The 6,327-nt window shown below is 45.3% G+C and overlaps 1 pseudogene; it reads left to right on the top strand.

Moving 5' to 3' along the window:
• The first annotated feature begins 1,819 nt into the window (after nucleotides 1-1,819).
• Nucleotides 1,820-2,973, top strand: LOC134434578 (cytochrome b-like; annotated as a pseudogene).
• Nucleotides 2,974-6,327: the final 3,354 nt, after the last annotated feature.

Genomic DNA, 6,327 nt, shown 5'->3' with positions numbered 1-6,327 from the left:
AGATTGTACTTTAACACTCAAAGCTCCTGTTCTACCAAAGACATAAAACAGCTTCTAAAATCCTCTCTTTCAAGTACTTTTAAAAAAAATTAGTTGCATGCACCAATTGTCATTAACTTGCTGGAAAAAGTTGCCCAGAAAAGTTTCCCCAAAATCCTCCTGAGGTCTGGCAGTTCTTTGTGAAGCAGCACAACAGTAGCTCCAGGGTTCTGGAGCAGATACTGCTTTGGAGTTTGCATTTCATTGCAAAGGGAAGATCACTGTTTTAGCAATCAGTCAAGGGTCAAGGTAGACAGTCAGATCCTTTCAGGAGAAACTGTAGAAAAAAAGAAGCTTCCCCTGAATTCTGGGAACAACTACCTACTATTCTTCCTAATCGCCATACTCATCCTAATCATCGCCAACAGCCTATTCGTCTTGTTCACTGGCTGAGAAGCAGTCGGAATCATATCCTTCCTACTAATGAGCTGATGACACGGCCGAGCAGACGCCAACACCGCTGCCCTCCAAGCCGTACTTTACAACCGAATCGGAGACATCGGACTTATCTTTGCATAGCATGACTAGGTTCCACCACAAACACCTGAGAAATCCAACAACTTTCTACCCCATCCCAAACTCCTACACTACCCCTACTAGGCCTCATCCTAGCCGCAACCAGAAAATCCGCTCAATTCGGCCTCCAGCCATGACTCCCAGCTGCAATAGAAGGGCCAATGCCCCTATCTGCCCTACTCCACTCCAGCACAATAGTAGTTGCTGGAATTTTCCTACTCATCCAAACCCACCCTCTATTCAATAATAACCAAACTGCCCTAACCCTGTGCCTCTGCCTAGGAGCTTTATCCACACTATTTGCAGCCACGTGTGCCCTCACCCAAAACGATATTAAAAAAATCATTGTCTTCTCCACTTCAAGCCAACTAGGACTAATAATAGTCACAATCGGACTAAACGTACCCGAACTAGCCTTCTTCCACATCTCAATTCACGCATTCTTCAAAGCCATGCTCTTCCTATGCTCAGGCTCCATCATTCACAGCTTAAATGGAGAACAGGACATCTGAAAAATAGGAGGACTCCAAAAAATATTCCCCACAACCACTTCATGCCGTACCATTGGCAACCTCGCCCTAATAGGAACACCATTCCTCGCAGAATTCTACTCAAAGGACCAAATCATTGAAAGCCTGAACACATCCTACTTAAACACCTGAGCCCTACTCCTAATCCTTCTAGCCACATCATTCACCGTGGTACACACAATCCGCATAACCGTACTAGTGCAGACCGGCTTTGTTCAAATTCCACCCTTGACCCCAATAAATGAAAATAACCCCGCAGTAACTTCCCCTATCACTCGCCTTGCGCTGGGAAGCATCCTGGCAGGATTCCTCATCACCTCATTCATCAGCCCCACAAAAACCCCTCCAATAACCATGCCACCCTCTATTAAAATAACCTCCCTAATCGTAACAGCCCTAGGCATTGCTTTAGTTCTTGAAATTTAAAAAATAGACCAAAGACTCATCCTCACAAAACAAGCCCCCTTCTCAATCTTCTCAACATTCCTAGGATACTTTAACCCCCTAACCCACCACCTAAGTATAACCAGCTTCCTCAAAGGAGGACAAAACATCGCATCCCACCTAATTGACCTCTCCTGATACAAAATATTAGGTCCAGAGGGGCTAGCCAGCCTACAACTTATAGCAAGCAAAACTGCCACCACCCTCCACTCAGGCCTAATCAAAGCTTACTTAGGATCATTCACCTTATCCATTCTCATCATCCTCATATCCACATACAGAAATAACCAATGGTCCTCAACCTTTGTAATAACCACCAAATCCTCAAAATCATCATCAACACCCTAATTGACCTCCCAGCACCATCAAACATCTCAACATGATGAAACTTCGGGTCTCTAGTAGGCGTTTGCTTAATTACTCAAACCGTCACAGGTCTTCTGCTAGCTATGCACTAGACAGCAGATACCCATCTAGCCTTCTCCTCTGTCGCTCACATATGCCGAGACGTACAATTTGGCTGACTCATCCGCAACCTCCACCCAAACGGACCCTCCTTCTTCTTCATCTGCGTCTACCTACACATCAGCCGAGGACTCTACTACAGCTCATACCTAAACAAAGAAACCTGAAACATTGGAGTCATCCTCCTCCTAACCCTCATAGCAACTGCTTTCGTAGGATACGTCCTACCATGAGGCCAAATATCATTCTGAGGAGCTACTGTAATCACAAACCTATTCTCTGCCATCCCTTACATCGGGCGAACACTAGTCAAATGAGCCTGAGGCGGGTTCTCTGTCGACAACCCCACACTGACCCGATTCTTTGCTCTCCACTTCCTCCTTCCCTTCGTCATCGTAGGCCTTACTCTCGTCAATCTCACCTTCCTCCATGAAACAGGCTCAAACAACCTGTTAGGCATTCCCTCAGACTGTGACAAGATCCCCTTCCACCCATACTACACCATCAAAGACATCCTAGAGTTCGTACTAATCCTCTCCCTACTCGTCTCACTAGCCCTATTCTCCCTCAACCTCCTAGGTGACCCAGAAAACTTCACCCCAGCCAACCCGCTAGTCATCCCTCCTCACATCAAACCCCCACCACCCACCTCAGGAAGAAAGGACTCAAACCCTCTGCTCCAACTCCCAAAGCTGGCATTTTTAACTAAACTACTTCCTGACCCTACCGCTAAACAGCTTGAATTGCCCCCCAAGACAACCTCCACACAGGCTCCAACACCACAAACAAAGTCAACTACCCTCACCCCCCAATCAAAAGCAATCCCAGCCCCTCTGAATACAACACAGCCACCCCACTGAAATCCAACCGGACCGACAACAAACCCCCGCTATTCACCATCCCCTCGTCCGTCAACAACCCCAACACATCCCCTATAACAAGCCCCACCATCACAACCAACCGCATCCCAAAACCATAACCAAGAACACCCCAACTACCCGAAGCCTCCGGTTAAGGATCCGATGCCAACGACACTGAATACACAAACACTACCAACATTCCCCCTAAATAAACCATAACAAGTACCAAAGGAATAAAAGGGACCCCCAAACTCACTAGTCAGCCGCACCCCACAACCGCTGCTACAACCAGCCCCAACACCCCATAGTAAGGAGACAGGTTAGATGCAACTGCCAAACCCCCTAGAACAAAACACAGCCCTAAAAAAAACCCCAGATTCTATCATAAATTCCCACTTGGCCTCTCTCCGAGATTTACAGCCTGAAAAGGCGTCGTTACAAAATTTAACTATACAGGAACACCTAAATACGTCCGTCATTCCTTCCCCCTCCCCCCCAGCACATTTTCTTCTTGCTTTCAGGGTATGTATAATAATGCATCACACTCTCTACCCCATCAGACAGCTCATGAAGTGTAGGATAATCCACATTACACGTCAAGCTCTTCCACCAAAAACCAAAACATTATCTCCCAAATGGCTGGTATTCAGCCAGCCTACCTACCAGGCACATTCTTGCTTCAGGTACCATACAAGCCACGTATCTCTACCCAAGGCCAAGTCGCAAGCACCACCCAAAGACCCAGGATCTTACCTAATGTACACAACACCCAACCTAGAGAATGAGGAATATCCCAGTACACCTTTGAATTCCCCTAGTGTACAGTATTCGCTCACCTCCTAGGTAATATTCTCAGCCAACAGCCTTCAAGCATTCTCAAGCAAGAGGACATGGTTATCTATTGATCATGCTTCTCACGAGAGCAGAGCTACTCAACGTCATATGTGCTTTAGGTTATTGCCCTCAAGCGCATACCTCTCCTATACTTGCTCTTTTGCGCTATTGGTTGTAACTTCAGGATCATAACTTGCTTCATTCCCTCCTCCTTGCCCTTCACAGATACAAGTGGTCGGTTGAATACTCCTCCCTAACTTCATTACCTCAGCATACACTTGTTTTCTTTTAGCATCTCTTCAATAAGCCCCTCAAGTGCAGAGCAGGTGTTATCTTCCTCTTGACATGTCCATCACATGGCCGCCGAGCATATGAATCCCCTAACACCCAGAATGTCATAATCTAATGGATAAGGTGGTTGCAAACTTGGCACTGATGCACTTTGACCCCATTCATGGAGGGCGTGCTGCCTACCTCTAGACAACAGATAGTGTAATGGTTGCCAGACGTATTAATTATTTTATCATTCACTAGGAATTAACATTTAAATTCCATTTTACGCATCTATTTTTCTATCTAGACTTTATTTTTTTATCAAATAACTAAGCCACATATCCCCACATTGTCCAAACTACTTACCATCAATACACTTTCAATTAACTTTCTTCTATATTCCCTATTGTCAAAAATAATAACCAGCCACCATCATCACTCCTCTAACCACCCCCAAACAAACATAATATTAATTCCAAAGCTAGCCCCTCTCCAAAAACCAAACCAAAACACAAACCATGATGACAAACCATCAACCAACTATCCACCAAATTTCACGTCCTTGTAGCTTATAGAAAGCATGACACTGAAGATGTCAAGATGGCTGCCACACACACCCAAGGAGAAAAGACTTAGTCCTAACCTTACTGTTAGTTTTTGCTAGGTATATACATGCAAGTATCCGCGCTCCAGTGTAGATGCTCTGAACACCTCAATCAGGCAGATAGGAGCGGGCATCAGGCTCACCACAACCGTAGCCCAAGATACCTTGCAATTGCCCCACCCCCACGGGTAATCAGCAGTAGTTAATATTAGGCAATGAGTGTAAACTTGACTTAGCCATAGCAAATCTAGGGTTGGTAAATCCTGTGCCAGCCACTGCGGTCATACAGGAGACCCAAATTAACTTTATAATGGCGTAAAGAGTGGTCACATGCTATCCAAGTAGCTAAGATTAAAAAGCAACTGAGCTGTCACAAGCCCAAGATGCCAAAAAGGCGTCCCCATCAAAGAAGATCTTAGAACAACAATTAATTGAACTCCGCAAAAGCCAGGGCCCAAACTGGGATTAGATACCCCACTATGCCTGGTCCTGAATCTTGATGCTTACACCTACTAAAGCATCCGCCTGATGCTTTAAGCACCAATGCTTAAAACTCTAAGGACTTGGTGGTGCCCCAAACCCACCTAGAGGAGCCTGTACTGTAATCAATGATCCACGATATGCCTGACCATTCCTTGCCAAAACAGCCTACATACTGCCGTCGCCAGCCCACCTCCCCTGAAAGCCAACAGTGAGTGCAATAGCCCCACCATGCTAACAAGACAGGTCAAGGTATAGCCTATGGAATGGTAGCAATGGGCTACATTTTCTAAGTTAGAACATAACGGCAAAGGGGTATGAAAAAACCCCTGGAAGGTGGATTTAGCAGTAAAGTGGGACAATCGAGCCGTCTTTAAGCTGGCCCTGGGGCATGTACATACCGCCCGTCACCCTCCTTGCAGGCGCCCCCCCCCCCCCCCATAAACTAATAAGCTATTTAGCCAAAGATGAGGTAAGTTGTAACAAGGTCAGTGTACCGGAAGGTGCACTAGGGCTACCAAGATGTAGCTTAAGCAAAAGCATTCAGCTTACACCTGAAAAATGTCTGCTAACACTAGATTGTATTGATGCTAAACTCTAGCCCAATCGACATGACCTGGAATAACAAAGTTACTCCCCCGCACCCAACTAAAGCATTCACTAGTCCCAGTATAGGCGATAGAAAAGACACCATTGGCGCGATAGAGACCACGTACCGTAAGGGAAAGATGAAATAATAATGAAAACTAAGCTATAAACAGCAAAGATCAACCCTTATACCTTTTGCATCGTGGTCTAGCAAGAAAAATCATGCAAAATGAATTTAAGTTTGCTACCCCGAAACCCAAGCGAGCTACTTACGAGCAGCTGTTATTGAGTGAACCCATCTCTGTGGCAAAAGAGTGGGATGACTTGTCAGTAGAGGTGAAAAGCCAATTGGGTTATAGCTGGTTGCCTGTGAAACAAATCTAAGTTCACTCTTAATTCTTCTCCAAGGAAAACCTACGAACCCAAATGAAGCAAATTAAGGGACATTTAAAGGAGATACAGCTCCTTTAAAAAAGAATACAATCTCTACGAGCAGATAAATACTGGTTTTTCCAACTGCATCATGGGCCCTCAAGCAGCCATCAACAAAGAGTGTGTTAAAGCTCTACACTACAAAAATATAAGAACCTCATGACTCCCTCCCCATTAACAGGCTAACCTATATTCAAATAGGAGAAATAATGCTAGAATGAGTAACTAGGGTCTTCCCTCTACGACACAAGCTTACATCTGT

Source organism: Melospiza melodia, unplaced genomic scaffold, assembly GCF_035770615.1.
Source record: "Melospiza melodia melodia isolate bMelMel2 unplaced genomic scaffold, bMelMel2.pri scaffold_44, whole genome shotgun sequence".
In the NCBI taxonomy this organism is placed as follows: domain Eukaryota; kingdom Metazoa; phylum Chordata; class Aves; order Passeriformes; family Passerellidae; genus Melospiza; species Melospiza melodia.
This window is presented reverse-complemented; position numbering and strand designations above follow the sequence as displayed.